The sequence below is a fragment of the Xiphophorus couchianus genome, chromosome 17 (assembly GCF_001444195.1).
Source record: "Xiphophorus couchianus chromosome 17, X_couchianus-1.0, whole genome shotgun sequence".
Taxonomy (NCBI): Eukaryota; Metazoa; Chordata; class Actinopteri; order Cyprinodontiformes; family Poeciliidae; genus Xiphophorus; species Xiphophorus couchianus.
Window position 1 is genome coordinate 12588712 of NC_040244.1, and position 22574 is coordinate 12611285.

The 22574-nt window shown below is 41.4% G+C and overlaps 1 protein-coding gene across 1 annotated transcript in view; it reads right to left on the reverse strand.

Moving 5' to 3' along the window:
- Positions 1-22574, reverse strand: part of pparaa (peroxisome proliferator-activated receptor alpha a) — a 46666-nt gene that overhangs the window by 14816 nt on the left and 9276 nt on the right. The window contains exon 3 of the mRNA XM_028044166.1: positions 6480-6590. The gene's annotated coding sequence lies outside the window, so the exon portion shown is untranslated. The remainder of the gene's footprint in view (positions 1-6479; positions 6591-22574) is intronic.

A 22574-nucleotide genomic window follows, 5' to 3' on the forward strand; every position in this document is an offset into this window, starting at 1 on the left:
GGATTGGCACAGAGTAGAGCTGATTTGTCTCTAATTGTTGCAGCAATTAGAGCAGCAATTGCAGCAACAGTTGTTGCTGTTCAGCTGCACTTTTTTCCCCCCGTGCTTAAAGGAACATAAGACAACAATCCCAATCGCAAAAAAAAAAACTGATTCATAATGTGGAAAATAAAGAAGAATCACTCAATTAAAGTTCTCAAATTACTTGCAGCATGTTTGCTAAGTAGCCAAATGTAGGCCAGCTACAAGAACAGATGTCTTGCCAAATAGAATTTAAACGTTATAACTTTAATAATCAATAAACTTTATTATTTTCCCAGCAATTGGAGTAATGTTTTCATTTTATTCCTACCAAAGCTTATGTATTTTTGTTATATTTTAAGTAAATACGCTGAAATCCTCAAAGTTATCAGATTGTTAGATTGAATTTCCTACTTTCACTTAAGTTCACTTAATTTATTATTACCCATCTAATATTTTGAACCCAGAGTCCATATCAACACAGTATAAACAAGAACAATTATATTTCCAAAGTTGTTCAAGTGTTTTTTCCCCCCCTCATTAGTCTGATTGTATCAGCAGTGTTTCTTCCATGCTTGAACTGGTTAATGTGAAGATGTTTTCCCTTTTTTTCCTCCCGGAGTCAAAAGTGTGATTTGACACAGCTGTCTACTTCCTGCACGTCACTTGGAGTTTTTCGGGTCACTTCCCCTCCACAGTGTCAGGTCTGAGCGCTCCATCAGCTCACCTCGTCTCTGGTTTCCTCAACCTGAAGCTGACAAACGAGAGGGGAGAGTGAGCTGCTGTCGGCTCGATTCCAGGCTTTCGCTTCCTATCTGACGCGGGAGCGCCAACGTGGCCGCCTGCACACGCCGAGGTGAGTCCAAGGGTTCGGATGTTTCCACGCTCGTGCACGTGAACAATCCGAGTATGAATTTTATAAAAAGAAATGAAAATTGTGTTGGTGACTAGCTGTAGTTTGCAAGGGGGGGGGGGGGGGATTCTGTGGGAAAATACTCAAAAGCAGTTTGTTTGGCCGTGTTTGTCTATATTGCAGGGATTGATGGAGCAGATGGGCGTAAATGTGCATGAGAGGTCACACTGACAGGTTGTGGTGGTTTCAGGGAGTTTCCTGAGTGAGAAAGGCCTCTGAGGCTGTGGCTCCGCTGCGGTTTCCCTCTTCGAGTTGGCGAGCGACAGGAGACTGAGGCAGGGTCGAACTTATAAAAGTGACTCACTGCATTAACTCCTCTCTCACGCACACGCATGCACCAGGTTGCGGCTGTTTTATAGCAGGTTCAGTTATCCCATAAATGCCACCCAAATCCCCTGAAGGAGCCACTTAACATCCGAGCCTGTGAGGTGTACGGCTGACCCGAGCGCTTCGCTGCTGAGCTCGGATGCTGAAGCGCGGAACCATTTTTTATCCGATAATACAAACGCCGAAAGATCGAAGGAGAAAAAAGAAAATTAAGAAAAAAAGAAATTAAAATCTTAGAAATATGCCATTTTTAGTTTTTCTTGTAAAACGCAAAAATCCTACTGAAAACTGTAACTTTGAGTTACTGTTTTAAATATATACTTCCTCCCAAAAAGCTATAGTCCACTTATTATGTGAATGATTAGGAAGTTTAAAAAACAAAACAAAAAAAAAAAAGAAAAACATTTTGCACATCTGCATAAAAATGATGTGGGTTGAAAGGGTTCGCATAGTAGCGGGGATTTTTTTTCTCTGCAAAATAGAAACAACATGAGGCCAAAGTTGGTTTCTGATTTGTCACTCTACTAGAGGGCACACAATTACAAAAAAAAAAAAAAAAAAAAATCCAGAAAAAACTGTGCTAAAGGCCTTTTCCACTTCCAGTGAAAAAGGCCTTTCACTTCTTAGTATTTATACCAACTCAGATTCGCTCCCTTTTAATGCTCAGAGATTCTTTAAGGAAGTTTGTAAAGTTATCTAGAGATGAAAAGGCAGTAAAATTTACCTTTGTTGACAATAATGTTAAAACTGGAGATAAACCTTTTAGTCGGTCAGATTATAATCTGCCAATTTCTCCTTGATCTGCTCTAATTGCTGATCAGCAGTTCAAATTCTAGGAAACTATTTTTTTTCCCTCTTTGAATTCAAAGAATCTAAAGTCTCCAACAATATTCAGTCCATAAACGCATCGCCCAATCGCATACGTTTTAATGCTTGAGTGATAACATCAGGTATGTGTTAGGGACATAGTTAGAATAATCTAGTATTTCCTTTTATCATATATATCATATTTTATCAATGAACGTTTGTAACACTCTTGCAGGTGTTATAGAGTTGACAAAAATAATAAAGAAAACCTGCCAGAAGATAACGTGCCACTTCAAGAATAAATAATGTAATGAGTTCAACTTGTTTGTTTTTAAAAAATGCAATAAAGAAGAACATTTTCTCTGCTCAGTTCTGTTTTTCCAATAGAACTGTTGTTTTTGTAAATGCACACTTAAAAACAACACAGTGGCACCCGGGGAATTAAAATGAAAAACAAACCCTTTGGAGCCAAAGTTGTTAGTGGGGTTGACTGAATGAAATTGTCACAAGGTCGTTAAAAGCTTAAAAGTTTTGAGCATCATAAAGGCTTTTCGATCGCTCTGCGTGCAGTTGACCCAAACCGCCAACAGGTGTCATGTCTCCCCAAGAATGTAAAAGGGAGTCTGTGCAGAGCAGCAGCGGCGCTCGCTCGCTCACAATGAGGCCTTTGTGCAGTTCCGGGGTGCAGGCCAGCGTGCACTCGTGTACAGTTTCCCTCTAATCTTCATTTGACCTTTAGGCTGAAGGCTTTTCTTTCCCCCTTTCTTCCCCCACGACTAATTTCCCTGCAGGAGATTATCTTGACGCTGCTGCACATGCTTACCAATACATGCCGACTTTGACGAGTTGCTCGGTGTTGTGCGCCGCGAGCGACTTTGTTCAGCAAATTAAAGGCAAACTGGAAGCTGTTTTTGTATGCCTGTAGGCAGCTCTGAGCAAAAAAACTAAATAATGCAAATTTGCAAACTTCAGTGAAGCCAAGAGGCTATCAGGAATCTGACAATTCAGCAACACACACACACACACACACACACACACACACACACACATAAAAATGAATGTGACGACTAAGCTGCCAGCTTTAAAAAAGCAATAACTTTTTAGAAAAATACGTTCAACTAACCTCAATTTTGACTTCCAGCCAGAGAAAATTGAGTAACCCCTAAATAATGAGCCTGTGAATTAAAGAGAAGAGTAGAAATAAATACACAGTCTACACACACACACACAGTAATAAACAGTGGTCTTTCGAAGCATTTATGCAAAAACACATTAATATGATCACACACACACACACACACACACACAGCAAGGTGTGTAGGTAGTCGTCAGATCGTAAAGCTGCCAAACAGCTACTTGAGTGAGCCATTAGTGCTGATGGTACATATGTTACAGAGATCAGCATGATGCAGCTGAATTTAGACTGGAAGGCTTTATTACTGCACTGTGCACTGGCCAGTGTTAAGGAGTCTTATAATTATGTTTCACTCCAGAAAATGTCCTCTGTAGCAGCAGAATGAGTTTAAATCCTGACTACTTAAAAACAACAACAAAAAAAGTTTTTAAACTTATTTTCTAGGATGTGGTTTGTTTTTTAAAAAATGTCAGCAATAATAAATGTGACTTAAAAATAGATTTAAAAAAGCAGCAGGCATTGATAATAAAGGCCTTTTTCATACATTTTTAGTTTTATATATTGTGTCAGAAAATAATTAAATATACACATAAATCTGTATCGCTCTCTCTATCTCTCTCTTTCACACACACACACGCAGACACACACAAGCATTACTATTTAAAACATCTTTTAAAATATAAAATCGCATAAAAATTGCTTTATTACTATATTTAGATTTGATTTTACATTATATGATGTAAAATAAAAATACACAACCATTAGAAATTTATTTCGATGGAGAAGGAAACATATATATACATACACACACTAATATATATACACTAATATATATACATTAGTATATATATATATATATATACTATACAAATATAGTTTATATATTATACTATATAATATATATGCTATCTATATATAGTATATATATATACTATATATATCTGACATACAGACAGATATATATATATATATATATAAAAAGCACATGGCTTGAATTTAATTTGAATCTGTCTATATGTCTGGAGTTTATTACCTTGACCGATTCCGACCTGTTTGTCTTTAGACGACATCAGTCGACAGAAAATCACTGTACAAATAAACTGAACTGATGTTTCAGTGGAAGTAAACGCACCCTAAATGCATCTCACTCCTCATTAGCTCCTGTTTCTCCCCATTACAAATTAAAAGATTTTGCATTTTGGAGCCAAACTGCAACAAAGATCCTCCTGTCTGACTTTGTTGCAAAAACCGAACCTTTATCGCCGCATGACGTGTTCAGAATAACAAATCAGCGCTTACAGCAACGTGCCGTTTAACTACATGTGTGTGCCACTACATCATACTCACATGCACCTGTGTGTGCTTGCTTATGAAAGACTGTGAGGCCCTTTATAGTGCGTGTACTGTGGGTGTGTATGCGTGTGAATGCTCAAAGGAGGAGGCTGTGCCCTGCACTCCTTAGGAGAGGCGTGGGAACCCCATTCATTTGAGGAGGCTCGGTTCATTGTGGGGTACATAGCATCAAATGTGTCTGGGTGTTGGGGTGTGTGTGTGTGTGTGTGTGTGCGGGGGCGTGTGTGTGTGTGAAAAACTTGATCTTGTATGTCTGGTGTAACTTGGAGGTTTTTGTAGGGGTGGGTTGTGTTTTTTTTAATTATTAAATCATGTGTATAATACATATTGAATTTAATTCACAGAAATAATTTCTCAGATAATTTCTTCTTTATTTTTCTTTTAATCCAGATAAAATGTTCTGCAATAGTCAGAAGAAATAAACCAGATTTTGTTTGCTATTCATGATAAATATAAGGTCAGGATGAAAATTGCTAGTATTTCTATTCGAGACATGCCCGGTGTTTTGTTCTGCGGGAAATATTTAGTCATTTCCTGCACGTTTCTGAAACCGTACGCTGTTTTCGAGTCAAAAAAGTAAATTAAACGCGTTCAGACTGTGTACTTCAGTGCATTTCAACGCAGGGTAACGCGAAAAAGGAAATGGAAAAGACAACAACATGCTATATTGAATATTACTGCTGTTCCTTGAGGGTCCGTTGGACTGCAACAATGACGTTCTCCCTGTCCAAACATCGTTGATTTACCTCCTAATTTCACCCCAGCGAGGCTCGCGGAAAGAGCTTTGGAGCCACTAAATAAGGGAGCCATATTGGGGGGCTCTTGTGAGGGTGACAGTGATGAAGTAGCCTGTGTTGGGCCCTGTAGGGCGAGAGTGGCAGATGAATAGGGCCTGTCAAACGTGGGATGTAGGTGGGAAGGAGACTGGAGGTATCTGGGATGACTCACGCTCCCTCCACTCCTCTGTCGTTTGGTCATGGTCGACTCTGGAGCGATATCGATGCGGATTAAAAAACAAACACACACATTTTTCAATTAGCGAAGGCTAAAAACCTGATTTACCGGCTCTGATTAATAGACGTTACGCTTCATCGTGTTGATGAGGGGATGTGACGCGATTCGGGTTATTGAATTGCGAGTAAAATCTCACACGACTCTAAAAAATTACAGCGAATATTCTTCTTTGACGAAGGGGGTTCCGACTTCTCTGGATTTGGTCAAGCTATACCTACTAGGCTTCAGCCAAAGTTGAGTCACTTTATTAGAGTCCAAAAGGAACAAGAAAGGAATGATTTCTCGACGCCCATTTAAAAGAAATTATAAAAAATTTTTAAAAAGTTATACAATTGGCTGTATTAAAAAAAATTGCATGCTAAGCGGTACCACTAATAGTTTTGTTCTGGCTTTATTAAAACTGCAGGGAGCCATGTGTCAGCGGTGACCCATTTTCCAAACATGTACCTGACTATTATGAGTATCAAATGAGTGGATATTGAGGGAAACGAGGGTTTAATGACACCTTAAAAGCTTTCTACTCGACGATCACGGGATTGAGCAAGAAGGAGAGGGACGTATGGAGGAGCAGTGCATTGTGGTGGAGCTTGGCCTTGTGTTGCAGGGCCTCGTCTGGCCCTCAGCCTTACATTACAGCACCGGTTCCCTGCCTGCTCCCCTCCATGAAGACTTCTCACTCAACCACAAACACATCTGAAGCAAAACCAGATTCCAGACGAAAAGAAAATACAACGAGATTAAGGCGGTTTGAAGAAACACCACATTCTGCCTCATTCAACTTGGATAGTTGTGCGGCCGGACATTGTGGAAAGAAGCGAACATGACGATGGAGCTCCCGACGTTTGGTTTGCAAAAAGAAAACCTAGTACACATGCTCACACGACCTGTACCGCACGCCGTCTGACTTACCTGCTTCGGAGCGACTGGAATCGGCCGTCCAGGATAAACCGTCGGGTTCTCTGCGGACTTATTGCGATGGAAAACGTCCACGGCAGCACACGGTATGCCCACATCTCCTTCCTGTAGAGAGGAGCAGAGACAGGGAGCTTCAGCTTCAGTCACACAGCTCTGCACTCGCTGCAAGGAGTAGGCGGGCACGCCAACGTTGAGACCCATTCAGCGTCCCGGAAAGTATCAGCCTCCTCCGTCTGCGCCCAACGCCTTTTTCATACGCCAGCCTTTCCCCCTCTGCCAGAGATTTCACCCCTGCAATCGCCAAAACGGTCGATACGCTTTGAGAAAATCCCTCCCCAACCTCGGCTGACTGTCTGATATCTACAAACCAGCTCATGCTGCCGCTCTCCGTCCCTTCGCCTCCGATTCTGGGCCCGCCACAATAAGGGGGAGGCCATGTGGGTTTCCTACGGAGTCGCGTGCTCCTCCCGTCTGGCAGCTAACCGAGCTTTGAATGAGGAATGTTAGCAAACAGAGCTGCTGAATGTTGGATGAATGCTATGCCAGGCAGCCAGTCAGATCGCAGTACCGGGCCCGGGCACATGAATAATGCAGGGGAAAAAAAAAAAAGAGAAGAGCTCAGCTCCACCTCTTCCCTCTCTGCCGCTGCCTGCCCCTCCTCTTATCCCAGCTCAAAACTCAAATGCCTTCACGGGAGCAAGAGAATTCGACATCTCTACTACTTAACACTCTTGCAATGGAAAATAATTGCAACAGGGGAGTGTAGTCATGCATACGCACGCTATTAGTGCAGATAAGCCCTTGATGCATGCCATTTCTGTCCTCCTGGCTTAAATCTATCCCTTTTTTCAGTCTTTTGTTAGAAACTGGCACCTGTCCTAGAAAAAGCCTGGCCGCTGCTCCACCCTCCTGCTACCCTTTAACTCAAGACTGCCCGTGACAGAGAGAGAGAAAAAGAGAGAGAGAGAAAGGAGGGTGGGGCAGAGAAGCCAAAGAGAGGGAACGATGTCCACAGATGGAAGGTGGAGGGCACAGCAGATAAGAGCATGGGAAAATAAAGGAGGAGAATTCAAGGTAAATGTTCAGGAAACACGATCCCCGAGGCCAGTCCAACAACGGTCGAACGCGCGCCCTCAGCTTCAGAGGGGAAGGACTTGTGAGGAACAGCAGTGGAGAAGCACGTGGTCAAAAGGGAATGAAGCAAATGCAGAGTCTTTCAAGTCCAGTTACCGACAAATCAGCCGGAGACGTCCCCACCAACAGAAATGAAGAAGAAAGCAGCAAAGCAAAGCCACTTGTTGCACGAGAGCGAGGAAGAGATCTTGCAGAAAGACGGAGTGAGAGCAGACAGAGGGTTAAAATCCCAGGACTGAGAGTAGAGAAGAATCCCTCCCTCTTTTGGCACAGGGTAGCTAAAGGGGTGGGACCCGCCTGTAGAAATAGCAACAGAGCGTTTTTCCCCTCTCTCTTTTTTTTTTTCCAGAGCTGCAGTGTCCTAGTCTAGCCTCTTGCATGTGGCCGGGACCCAGGGAGAGAAGAAGAGGAGGAGGAGGCGAGGAGCGATGGATAGAAACCGAAGCGGGAGCCAAGAGGGGCGGGAACCCGGAGAGGGAGGGAGACGAGCGCTGTGAGTGGAGGACGAGGAGCTCAGCTGATGATGAAACAGGGGAAGTGTGGGAGCTACGCGTTTTCATCACCGAGTCCGGCGACGTAGTGTCCACGAGGCAAGGCAGGGAGGGGGCTGGAGGGGGTGGGAGGTGTCAGGAGCTCCTCTCCTTCAGGAGGACAGTCACAGAAAACTTTCAAATGATTCAAGGATTCATCTTTGACCGGAATACTTCCTTTATCAGTAAAACTTTCCAGGGAGGAAGCAGTGGCGTTGGGGTTATTGAGGCCAGAAAGCACGTGAGCTATGACGGCTCTACTGTCTTTCTCCTTGATCACAGACACATTAATGAGCTGCTCTGACTGATCTGGCATGCGGTCAAAGGCAGATAAGCGTCTGGGTGTGACCGCGCCACGCCATGCAATAAAAACACTTCAATATTAACGTGCCCGGCATGTGCCGCGTCTGGACAAGCCCTTCGCCTCGCTGCGAACAGTCCGGCTGTAAGCTAGCTACAAAATGTCGTCCTGCAAGCGTCCAGCTTGACTGTCTCCCACCATTTCTAGTCTGCTCTGTCACGAACCAACAAACAGCTCTGCTCTGAGTGGCGGGGATAATCTTTTTTCAGTTCTTTTAGCACTGGATACCAACCCTCCCTTCTTCCTGTCTCACCTCTGCATCAGCATGCTGAAGGTTACTCATGCCAGTCTGCTGCCCTCCTCCCCCTCTCACTCCACCGCCTCTTTGGAAAACTTATGTGTCCAAAACGCTGTAATGCCACCGTATCTGCAACAGATTCCCCCATGGCACAAGAAAAAAAAAAAAAAAAAAGACAACTTCCTCTCTTTTGGAAGCAATTCCCCTCCCCTGCAGTCATCTCTTTCCCAAAAGAAACCAGAACTCCACACAGGCACATTTCCTCCCCTCCCCACCTCTCACCACCACAACCTCTCTCTGCTCTCCCTGAAGTAGCAGCTCTACTAAAGAGAGGGGGAAACTGACTGAGATCTCACATCTCTGAGCAAAACTAAGGCAGTTTTGAGTTAAATCTGCCCTCAGTGCCTTGAGTCTCAGTACAACACGAATCGATCAGTGGGGGAAGTTTGGACAGAAAAGTGAGGGGTTTAATTTGCACGTTCTCGATGGAAGACGAAGAACAGGAGAGCAAGCTAATATGGCTGCTAGGTCTTGGAGGCTGAAAGAAAAAAGACGTTATGTTACGTAGCTGCATGTGTGGCTGGGAGAGAGGGAAAGTCTTCTCTTTACAGCCTTCTGCAGATAAATCTCAACATATCGAACGACGAACAATGCCGAAAAACTAAGTGGGACAAGGATTAGAACCGGGGTTCCACACGGGGAAACGGATCGCTTCACTGCTCATTTTTGGGGGAACATAAACACACTTGTGTCCCTTGTTGAGAAGAAAAATGGGTCGTGCAACCAAATAGTCGTCGGGTCCCGAACCCCCTGTGACGTCACATCTCGCCACGTCTGGGGAACCAATGGGAATCTCTGCGCGCGCGAAAACGCCACTACAACTGCGTCCTGAATATAAATCGAACAATCGTTCGAGACAAACGCGAGCCTCATCTGTGATCCGTAGAGCTCTCCCTGAGCTCCTTGTGCTCTGTCTCAGACGCTGTTTCTGCTAGTTACTTGTTTACCATCTGACATGTGGCAGGAATTCAAAAAACTTGGCAGAGCCTGTTGCTCCGGGTTCATTCGAGGATACAGCTCTGGTTTTGGCTCGGCTGCCAACTTCTGACACTGAAGCCCTCAGCGGCGGCCTCGCCCCTGCAGGAGCGGCCCGCGTAATGCTGCCATTGATGAAACTCCAATATTAACAACCCTCATTTATGACATCTCTATGAGTCTGCAACAACTTTTTTTCCCCCCGTCCCCCTACTCTAAGTTAGAGCAATCTGCGCTCAGTGTTAGCATAGATTTCCTAACAGCTCGCTGCATTATTAAGATTTGATAAGCGTGTAAGTTGCTTGCACATTTAAAGGAGGCGAGGACAGACGAGACAAGCAGTTTTAGGCTTCAACAGTCCCTTGGATCTGCGAGAATTAAAGTAAACAAAAGGGGGATCTGAAAAGACAACTTTGCAAAAACCGACCTACCACAGCCTGTCGGTGTTGCACAACTGAAGTTGCACAGTGGCAACACAGCAGTCAAAATTAACTCCCTCCTGAACTAATACAGAGAAACCGTTAACTCAGAGGTCCCGTCGGACCCCCCGTGTTGTCACTTCTTTATGAGTCATCCCACAAATCCACAGCCGCAGACGATACCAGCCAACATACAGAACCGCTCGCTGCAGCAGGGAAAGCAGATCGGGACTTTGTGGGTATTAAACATAAAGGTACGAATCACAGACGCTAATTATGACAAAGTAACGGAGGAGAAAGTTTTCAACTAATCTATCGCTTTTCCCTAAAAAGGAAAAAATTTTAGTTTTCTTTAACTGGATATGGATCAGTTAATGCTGTCATTGTTTTAAGGTTTTCATCTTACAGTTTAAACTGATTTCCATTAACGGGATTGCAAAAAAATAATAAATAAAAGCGTTGGAGCGAACGAACTAGGTTTTCTCCGACTGCTTGAATCATCATGTGCAGCAGAGCTGCTCCGCTCCCATCTGTTGCTGCACACTGCTCGTCAGCTGGCTGAAAGAAGGCTTTTATGCATTTCTCCTGCTAGCAAGAAAGCTAAATTGTTTGTAATTTTTTTTTTGAATAGTCGGAAATATTTATAATTAGAAATATTTATGCCAGCAGTCACTCTTATTCAGGATTTATGAGGGGAAGTTTGAAGCAAAGGGAGCAATATTCTGCCAAACAAACACATAAAAGCTATTATTAAATTTAGTGCTCAAGATATTTTCTTTGCTCTTTTTTTTTTTTTAAACACAGAAGGTAAGAAGAATAATCAATCAGAGATATTTATGGCTTTTATGTTTAAGTCCTGCTTCTTCTTTTTTCTAGAACTATGGATAAATAAAGAGAAACTTTTTATTTTTAAGAGTGTTTACTGATTTTTTATGTGTTTTGTGTAATTTATTAAATAAAAGATGCAAAAGCAAACAAAGAGTCATCACAGTGCTAACTGGACATGAGGGGTAAATTTGCGTTTTAGTTAAAAAATCCAAAGTAGACATCCAGCCAAAAGAGGCAGAGTGTTCTTATTTGTCCTGTTCTGCATTTTTTTTTTTTTTGTATTTTAATAACAAACATTTACTTTTTTGACTCCAGGTTATCATCATGTGAGAATCTTGTAACTTTTTTATCTAAATGTTTTCGAGTAGATAAGTACTGAAAGCTGTGAAGTGAGCAGAACCACGTGGGAGTGTTGGTACAGACATACAGCATTTCAAACACTGATCTGATCCTGCATTGTTAACACTCTCCTGAACTTCCCATGTTGCATATTAAACCTACAGGTTACGACTATCTATACATTAACAGTCTGTCTGTCAGACACACACACACACACACACTTCCTGCTGTCTGTCAGCGACTAGCGCTGCGGCCCGACTCCCTCTGTGAGGTGGTCCGCCGTGGGGGCCCCTCGGCAGCACGTGCCTTGACAACTTCTCTATTACAGACCTGACCCTAAAGGTCATCCTCTGAAGGGTTCTGAACAAAAGGGCACGACCCCGAGGTCAGAAGTGTAACGCCAGGGGCAGGCCGGGGCCCCGCGGCAAAGAGCGCGTGCTGTTTGCTTTGAAAGGTAAGGATCACTAACATGGAGGCCTAATAAGGATTAAGGGGCCATCTCCTCTGGGATGTCACTCTGGGGCCTCATACATCAGTCTCTATTAACCTCCGTGACCCCTGGTGGCCATTATGGGGCCATAGGTCAAAGCGGCTCACGCTGCTGAGGTGTAAAACCTCAGTCTAGCTTGAGTGCTGCTGATTGCTTGAACAAATTGTTTTTAGGAGATAAGCACCCTGTTGAAGAGGACGCTGCCTTCCTTTTACAGACTCCTGCTTGGGAGGGTCGAGTTCAGCCCCAAATAAAAGAATTTTAGGACACAAATTTGTGATGGATTAAAATGAAATCCAGAGAATTTTTTTTTTTTTTTTTAAAGAAAGAAAATAGAAATGCTGCAAAGCTTTCGACTAGATTTTTTCCTCCCATTTACAAGAGGAGGCAGGAACGACTTGGTGTACTTTTGATACAGCAGAGCAAGAGTGGATGGAGAAATAAAAAAAATAAAAACTCACAAAATGGAGGACAGGAGGAGACAAGATGGTGGACACAGCTATCTGGACAATGCTACTAATAACGTGCTCGACTGCTATTAAAAAGAGACATCTTTACATTTCTTACTTTTTCTTAAAGTCCACAACAGAAACACACAGAGCTTCTTTCTAACATGAAGGCCACCAGGTTAACCCTGAAGTCAGAGCTCTGCTGTACTTTTCCCCTTTTATCTCTCAAAGTTCGAACAGAAAACAAAAGCTGAAAATCTTTTAAAAATGTTCCTAAGGTTGTTTTTTTTTCTGTAATATGATTATGCAGACCCTGAATTGCAATTTTTCTTAAACCAGTCACGACTTTGCGAGCGTTGATTATATTAAAACAAAATACACACAGAAAAAAGGCTGACATCTACCTACGTGTGTGAAAGACTCGGATGGAAATCTACATTGTAAATTTCAACAACCAGAAATAAAGTTAAACTATAAACTCACTCAAGCTAACAGACTTGCATAAAATGTATATATTTATTTTAAAAAACAGCCATTTTAAATAAGTTAGTAAACTTAAGGAAAACCAATTAGAATAAAAAGAGCAACTCTTTCCCTCTTAATGTTTTTAGTGTGTGTTTTCTTTTTTATTATGCTGAAGGCAGAAAATTAAATTAGAAATCAAACATGACTATAATTGTTTAATAAATGGCATGCATTTACTGAATTCTTTAGTAAACGCATTTTTTTTTTTTTACCAAATCAAAAACAATTCATTAAACTTGAAAAATCTGAAAAACGAATAATACTGGGCATTTTTTCTTAAGGAATATATATTTTAGGATTAAAAATATGTAGACAAGTGTATTTTATTAACTTTATCATTTTGGTTATTTTACCCACATTGGATTTTTCTTTTCAAATATGTAAAATGAATTGTACAATGTGCCAGTTTTATTTTTCAAAAACACCTCAGATAGTTTGACGTGAAACCATAAAAACCTACCAATAAGAGATTTAGAAAAACGTTTACAAGTCAAACTGTAAGCAGATATTTTTCTAATTATTCAACATCACAAATACAAATATTTAGTTTGTTTCTAAACAGTCTATGGATTTGCCAGGGAAAAATAAGTTTTACTTTTGCAATCGAACAAGAAGATAAAACCAAGTGAGCCCTTAATTAGACAAGGTGGCATAAATCTGCCAGATAGAATCTTTTTCACGTGTTCTGCGCAAACACATGACCCTTATCAGCGGCGCTGAGCGTTAACTTTGATTTCGACGTGTTTTGCTGACAATCATTAATCCACTCACCTCAGAAAACCGAGCTCGTCTGTGCGGAGGGGAGCCTGCTCTGCAGCACAGCAGAGCAAAGGTTGGAAAAGAGGAGAGGCGAACTGGACCGGTCGCTGGCTGCGGACGACGAGGCGTCCTAAACAGCTTTTTAAAGCTGCCAAGCAGAATATAAATCCAAAGGAAGAAGAAATTTGACAGCCAAGGTGCCTCTTTATACTGCAGCTCCTCTGAAACCAAATAAGGGGAAGTGATTTGAGGAAAACTGCTGTCCTACTTTCAGCTTCTTTTTCAACTTTAATATGAAAAAGTGTCTCTAATTATGCACAGACTATACAGCTCATCCTAAAACATTTATTAGGATGATATCTATCTCTTTGATGTAGTCTGTAATTATTTTGTTAATATTGCAAAGTTACACTTCCAACAAAAAACACTAAAGCACTTTAAAGCCTTTAAGACCTTTTTATATTTGATATTTTTCAAGGATAGTATAATTTGTGATATCTAAACATGTAAATTGCAAAAAAGCTTCACAGAAATTAAAATAGGATTTTTTTTTAAACCTTCCACGTCTAACTTACCCCTCATCTCCTCCTTCCAACACACTAAAAGCATCTCCTCCCCTCCTGTCTTGCAGCTACTTGCTGCTCTCGTTTTATGCTCCATCCCACATTAATAAATGATTATTTTAGCAGCTCTTTTCGAGCATCAGGCTCTCCAGCGTTCTGCGGCTGCCTGGCACTCTCGCCGAGTGGTGCCACCTTTTAAAATGCTCGGACCTGCTGTTGGTTGGGGTTCAGTGCCACGTCACAGAGCAACCGCAGCCTGGACGGGCCCCGAGTCACCTGGCTCGGCCCGAATTGGAAGGTTTGGGGCCCCGGCCACGCCCACCTCGGCCTGGACGCACCGTGGTTCGTACGAGGGAGGAAGGAGGTGGCGGTGGAGCTGTGAAGGCGGCTTCGACTGGCTCTAACGTGATTTACATCACGCTGTCCCCATAAAAAATAAATATAAGACACTATCTTTAAACTGAAACGCAGCATGTTAATTTCTGAAAATCATGTTTAGTCACATAAGGATTTAGGAGTTTAGTTTGTTTCTCTTATTGAGCACAATAAGAGAATATTATATATATATATCTGTCACACACACACACACACACACACACACACAGACATAACGATGAAGCACCCTACAATCTTTAAAAATGAGAAATTCAAAAATGAGCTATTTGCAATTTACCAAACCTGCGTACTAATTTAACCACAGACTCATTTAATAAATTTTAGTTTTTTAACCTGGATTTTAATAAGAACATTTTTCTAAAGATACAGAAAAATCATAATTATCTCTACCGGACATTGGTATGATATTGAAAGAAAAAAAATAATCACGTGTGGATAGAAACATTTTATCTGTGGATATATTTTATTCAATCCGAGTCTCTAATTTCAATTTTTAAACACACTCTGGACCTTTATAGGGATTTAGAAACCTAAGTTTATCATATGCATCTTTCTTCACATGTAGAACTGAAACTTTCCATAAATAACTTGCATGTTGTGTTAATAAAGTGTCTGAAAATCATGTAAATTCAACTATATGTGCTAAATATTCCATCCCATTTGTAATGTTACAAATACTACCACTGTTCTTTTGAGTAGTGACTCTTCTTCTATTAATCTAAATGGTTTTCTTCTTGTCACTAATTTAACTCTTTAACATCTTCCTGTATAAATTGTTGTTCCAGTAAAACTGTTTAGTTAATGCCAGCCATCTATGTAAAAGATTGGCAACTCTGGACATTCAACAATCATATCTCATTAACTTTTACTTATTGCTACTTTTAAACGTTATTTATTACCTCCTCACTAATGTCTGCTTTCTTGTTCAGCTTATTATGAAATAATACATGCAGTATCTTTAGGAAGCACAAGCAGAGGGGCACTTTAATTTCACTGCACACTATATATAATAATAATAATAATAATAATAATAATGATAACAATAAAGCATTCAGTTCTACTCCTGTTAAGAGTTTCATGATAAAATATCAGGTTATGTCCTAACATACATAAATGCATTTTAAAAGGCATGTTTCTTTACAGTACAGGAGCCTTCTAACAGTGTAAAGCAATTTATTTCTTCCTATCAAAGATTTGCATTAATGTTTGTATTTGAATAGTTTAGAAACATATTCAGAAACATATCACACAAACATATGATGTTTAAGTTAAAACTAATAAATAGAAAATGATAAGGACTTTAAATATGTTGAACATTTATTAGTGATTTCTTACATTTTGGCACCATTTTTGTTTAATAAACGACAGCGTGCAGAACGTATGTGTTCTTGTATAGATTACAGTTATTTTGAAGTGGGTGATATGATAATAAATTTTGAATAATGTTAAGAACGGAAAATTAGGTACGTCTCTTCACATTCAGCTCTATATACTAGATTTTACATAGCAAAATTTCACTTTAACTGAGTAATATGTTCCTCTATGTTCCAAATTAAAAACTTTTTGGGAGTTAGGGTGTTCAAGACAGAGTGTACTTCAATGTTTTTTATATGCGAGTTGTACTTGAGACAAACTGATTAAACTTTATTTAGAATGGTCCTTTGGGATATTTTTTTATGTGTTTCTTAAGAATAATGAGAATTTTACTGTAAAAAAACATGGTAATAAGATATTTTTGGCATTTCAGCAACGGCTAAATGTCATTCTTTCAGAACCAGGTAAAGATCATATTATTTACAAGCTTAATAAAGTCAACTAAGATATCATTTCTTCAAACAAAGAAAAACTGAACCCATGAATCGCCACTAAAATCGAGTCTCTCTGCTGAAATAAAGCGTCGTTTTATCGTCGCCGCTCTGACTCATTGTCGTTTCCTCTCCACTGTACGGTCCAGTGAGAAGGGAGCACTGACGCTGCCTCGCAGGGGTTAAGATGCTAGCAGTCATGTGCCTGTTGGCTGCAACAAAAGCCTCCCTATGTAGGGTGCATACAGATAGAGCGAGCCCCTTTGTGTGCGGCGTTTCACACGTCGCAGCCTGGGAGCTGCCAGGTCTGGATCTCTGGATCTGTGGGGCCTGGCTGCAAGCCTAGCTAGCAGCTTGAAGCACCTGACGCTGGGCTTTGGCTTTGCCTTTCTTCTGCCCCAGACCCTGGAGGCAAGAGAAGTAAGAGAGGAGGGGTTTGTTGAAAAGATAATGGAAGCGAGGTCCAAGTGGTGGGTCGCATGGAGCAACACAAACAGGCAAAACAAGATACGGCAGAGAGCAGAGAGGTGCAGCCGGGCAGGCTGGGATCAGCAGGACAGAAGGGTTTGTAAGCGGGACTCAAACACTGACATGATGTAAGTCAGTGCTCTGGGAAACGGCATCCAACGCTTGTTAAAACAGGCAGCCTGGAAGCCGTGTGATCAACAAATATGGCATTTTCTCCCCTGCTATTAACGGTGTACGTCCACAACTGCTGCGATATTTACATTATGAGAGTCAAGTCACTGAAGGTGGCTCCTTGTGCTGAATATGCAAGTGTGCACAATGTTTAAACGGGTTACCACCGGGGGCAGACTCATTAAAAATCCATTAAGTTCATATTTAAAACAGAGAAGAGCTCCTTCCCTATTGGTTCCTCTGTTTTAAGCAATAAACATACTTGAAGTACACTTTATAGTGTGAAACTCCCTAAATCAAATTTGCTTGTACAAAAAACAACAACAAAAAAAGCTACTATTGTGACATTTTGGGCAAATCTAAATCCAGGTCCCTGTTTCGAAAATATACAACCCTGTCTCCCTCCCCCACCTGTTGCTGTATACTGCTGATCAGATCCCTAAAAGGAAAAAAAAAACAAACCCTTTGTTCTTTAACAAGACAAACAAATAAGACTGCATTGAAATATTTTATTTATAGAATATAGAAGAGCAGCGTCAGCTCTCCCCCACCTGTTGCTGCACACTGCCGGTCAGCTAGCTGCAAGGAGCCTGCTTCACTCTATCCTTGCTTACAAGATCTATACTTAGGCCATTTGGAAATATTTTTGATTTCAGAAAACATGGTCAGCCACGATGACGAAACTTGAGGCACATCACCCATCTCTCTTTAAAAGGTAAAACTATTTTGAATCTACATTCTGCCCGGCAACCAGCAGCAGAATGGCTACCTGGGCCGACCAGTTAACCAGTTCATAGCCGAACTGGTTAACTGGTTTCTCCATAAGGAACAGGAGAGCAAAAGGTTCGCAATAAACATGCTTACTTGAAAACTACAATTAAATGTAGCGGGCGCTTATTATTTTCTGCTTTACGTTTGTATGTTAGAATCAATTTGCTAAAATATTATAACAATAACAATCGATTGTTGCTGCTTTTCTGTTATGTAGAAAAGTAATTAGATCATGCAACAGAGATGTTTAATGTGCATACACCGTGACACGGAGGAAATGTGGTATTTTTAAATCAAGGTTATCACAGAGAATTGGCACGTTCCTAGAAAGCACCTCTGCACCCAGCAGAAACCCAGCTCTGTATTTGAAATTCACAACTTCACTCAGATTTACGTCACTAATTACACTCATCAGAAATAATTATCATCCATTTTTTTAAAGTAATTATTCCTGAGTCGCCCTCTTGCTTGGCAGATTTACGACGGTAAAAACAAAAGTTGGTGAATGTTTCTCCTTAGAAACAGGTGGATTGTTAGCAAAAGCGTCCAAGTGAAGTAATAAACTTTAAAACAATGAGTGATTCCGGTCGAATAGCTCCCACATATGCTCACCTATTGTTCCGCAACAAGCTATAGGCTATAGGAAATGACATCCATCAGACCTGCTAACCTTCTACAGTCGGTGTGTGAAAGCGAGGTTAGCAGACAAAACAAACCCCCTCTGCTGCTCAGACAAGCTGCTGCCATAAGTTGCATGTTAATTAAACTTTTCAGAGCAGCTCAGAGTGTAAAGGCTTCTGTTTTCTGACCCTACAACCCGCTGTCGCAAATCACACACACACACCCGTGCAAAAGATGTATACACGCCACATGCTTGGGTTACATATTATCGGGACGAGCTGGCTGGGCGTCTGACAACCGCGGCGAGGGAGGAGGAAAACAGTTACCCTAGCGTGTTAGTTTTCTGCCAGAGAGTCCCTATTGACCTGTTAAACCTTTGTGACTGGAACAAATGCAAATGGCGATGACTTGTTCACACAAAATACTAAAGAGCCATTCAGATGAGGCCCCGGGCCCACAATGCGGCAGTGGCCGAGCGCTCCGTGGAGGCTGGGCCGGCCCCCAGTCTGAGACACAGAGGCAGAGATTCTTTCTGCCATCGCTGCAGCTCATTGTGGTCGTCTGGTGAAGGGCGATCATGCAGTCCGATTGCTCCTTCTTACACACACAAACACACACACACACACACACACACGCCCACACGCACGCACGTTTACACCTCTCCTGTAATACAAATAAAATTGTCAACACAACCACACTTTCTTGGACTTTACCCCATAATTATGTCGTATGTGATAATCTGATAGCGTAGTTGTTGACCTGAGCTGCTCCGGTTTTATGAATGACATCGGCTTTCGCAGGGACTCTGACTCAGGGCTTCCTACTGGCTAATATCAACCATTATCACTATCAAGTGAATATACAGTAGACATACTAGAAAAAAGATCAAATATTACCTGTTATATCTATTAAAATGAAATAACACCTTCAGGTAAAGCACTAATGAGAAAATTCAAGTACATCTTCATATTTTGCATTATGTCGACAATTGAAGCTCAAGTAGGCAGTTGCATTTATTTTTTTTTAAAGCCAGAGTAGGAAAATAAAAATAGTCTAATGTGTATGTAACGTTATTCTTCCAATGCTTTTATCAGTTTCTAACATGTCTATAAATGTCTTCATGTTCACCATTAAGCAAGAAAAAAAACAGAAAACAGTGCATGCTGCAATTAAATGAAAAGATCTAAATAACTTCCATGAGTATGATATAAACCATTTTAAATCCTCCACAATGTATTTGGTAAATGGGTTATGAAAACTTTCAGATGCTTCGTTGCAGATGCAAGTGGAAGGAAGTGAAAGTAAAGCGGGGATATTTCCACTGCTAAAGAGCAACAAGTGTTAAATGTGGCTGCATTGAGCTCCACTAGTTAACTTTCAGAGCAGGGACTCAGGTTGACACGTTTAAACTACTGAAACTGATTTTTAATTAAAATTTTTCACAAAAAAGCGGCAGTTTGTTGCCTACAGTCGGCTTTGTGATCATAAACTGCTGTAATAAATGGCATTACAGTAGAGGGCTGCACTGTGATCAGATGAGTTTCAGGCCAAGGAGGAACTAAGCCTGGGAAGGAACAGATCACAAAACACAAAAAGGCAGACAGACTCTCTTTAAGTGCTCTTTCACGCTACAATTAAAGATCCACAAATCATCCAATTTTACAACGTCCCATGTTTTTAATAAGTCCAAATCTGTGATTTTATAATCTACGTTTTCATTACCAGACTGTGTCCGGACCAGCTTGCCATTCGATTCAAACTTTGAGAAAGGCTGCTTCGGAGGGTGTTTACGGTCTTGAACTCAGCAGCTTGTCGGATTTAAATCTTCACAATAAGAAGAAAATATATATACTGCCCTCTGAATGTCAAATAAAAGTTTTCAAAGCTGATTAAAACGGCTTGCATAATAATAATAATCAGAAGAACACAAGGAAACGGATGATGCACCTGGTTCCTGTAAAATAACTTCAAAGTTTGATTATCTTTCACATTAAAAAAAAAAGGGGGGGGGGAAGAGGTAATATTGACTAACCACACTGAATTAGCACAAAGTAATCACGACACTAAATTTCTGTCTTCTTATAAAACAGTGTGACACAGATTGCAGCCTGCTTGGCTGTTTTCTTCTTCGATCTCTCTCCTCCAAATGACAGATTTGCAGAACCCAGAGGATGACTCTTGTCGGCACATCTGGACAACACCTGATCTGAAGGAGGCTGCCCACCGGACCTCCACTGAGCCGCATTTAACAAATGAGGGGTTTTATTGCAAAGAGAGGAAGGAGTGGGAGGTATAGACCAACCACTGTCCCATCGCTGGATTAATCTTTCCAATCAGAAAGTGAGCAGAGGGATTTTCTGACTCATTCATTGGACGGTGTTTGTTTAACGGGGAGTAAGTTTTAAGTTAAATTCACACACACAAAAAAAACCCTGCTTGACTCGCTCAATTCATGGAAAAACAAAAACAAAAAACTTCACTAAAAGTAATGGAAGAGATATGGAGAGTGAAAATACTAGGCTGATATGTGTTGCATTTCGAGAGATGCCTGCAGAGGTCACACATGAGCTGAAAGCAGACAGAGAGAAGAGAAGAGAAGCCACACAGACACAGGAGCTACAGTAACACAAAATAAAAATGCTCTTTTCCTTTATGTGACTGGAAAACACCGTGAGGTCGGGGATAAATAGTGGAAGAGATTTGTACAGCGTTAGGAAAAGATAACTTTGTGGCAATAAAAATGTGAGCTGTGGCCCTGCAGCATGGAAGGCTGGAATTATCTGCATGCAAAGAAAAAAACAAACTAAAAAGAGCTTAATTCACTCCATCTTTATCGTCTTTAGAATAGGAACCACTGAAGCCACTTTTATGAATGAAAACAAGATCTAATCCCACAACCCTGTATGACTACACAGTTATCTTCTAATTGGGCTGCTTGAAATGTGCCCACTTATGAAAAACAAGACATGGCATGGCGTTGAAGTCCTTTCCATAACATACGAGGGTCAAAACTTTCTTAAACATTTTGAACAATGCAAAAGGTGGAACGAGCTTATGGCTTCGGCATGAAGTGCAACCAGCAGCCTCCGCACTAAAGAGAAAATAACTTGGACCAGAGCCACCGCATGTGGCCGTGTAAAAGTCAAAAGAAATATTTTGAAACACAACAAACACGAGAAACCATATTAAATACTCGCACCAAGACGTGGAAGAGAAACAGCTGTCGAAGTTTAAGACGGCGTCGCGGCCTTCTGGTTTGTAATCAAATCAAATTGTGAAGTGCTTAAAGATTCCCACTCCGACCGGCTCAACGTTCTCGTTACGCTGAGCTGAATTTAAAGCGACAGCTGGCAAGCTGGGAGCGGCTTGTGGTGTGGCGGAGCGACTAGTTAACCAGGTGACACCAGCTTTCCCTGCGCATTTTTGATTGATTATCAAACATTATTGCAATGTTTTGTAGTAGTAGGAACAACAGCTACTTAGTTTTTAACGCAATCAGTTGAATCTGGTTTTACACTCTGTTCAAAATGTTAGAGCAAAATCTTGTGACACGATCAAACTGTGGTGTTTTATCTCCAGTTTATCATAAAGTACGAATCTCACTGAGACTTGCAGTGCGCTCAGCAGGAATGGAGGGCCAGAGACCTGTTTTTTTCCTGGTCTCGGTTTGTTACGCCTCAGTCTCGGGTTTGGTCTCGGTTTGTTGGGCCTCGAGAAATTGGGTCAAGCGGTTCGAGACTCCAGCTTGTTGTGCGTCCTTACCAGCAGACGAACAACAAACTGATCGGGAATTAAAAGCGACACATGTGATCAGAGCGCAGCTGCATCCCACCGTCTCAGAACAAATGCAATATTATTGCTGATAACCGGGAAATTGTGTTGCATGTGAATTTTTACGACGCCAGACGACATTTGGTCCGTGGATTTAAATAGAAGCGTCTGTGTGATCCCGTGCAGTCTAGCTTTTGCTGAGCAAACACCTGCAATCTGACTGCGGAAAATTATTACATTTGCTTTTCAAAACCAGGAAGAATTTGAAGAAGGGGGGAAGAAAAAACACAGAGAAACTTGCACATTTTCTCCACTGCCAGGATTAACCATATGCAATGAGGACATCTGCAGCGGACACAAGGAAAACTACGTAGCAGTAACAAAAAACATGCACGACTCTCAGTTTCAACACTAAG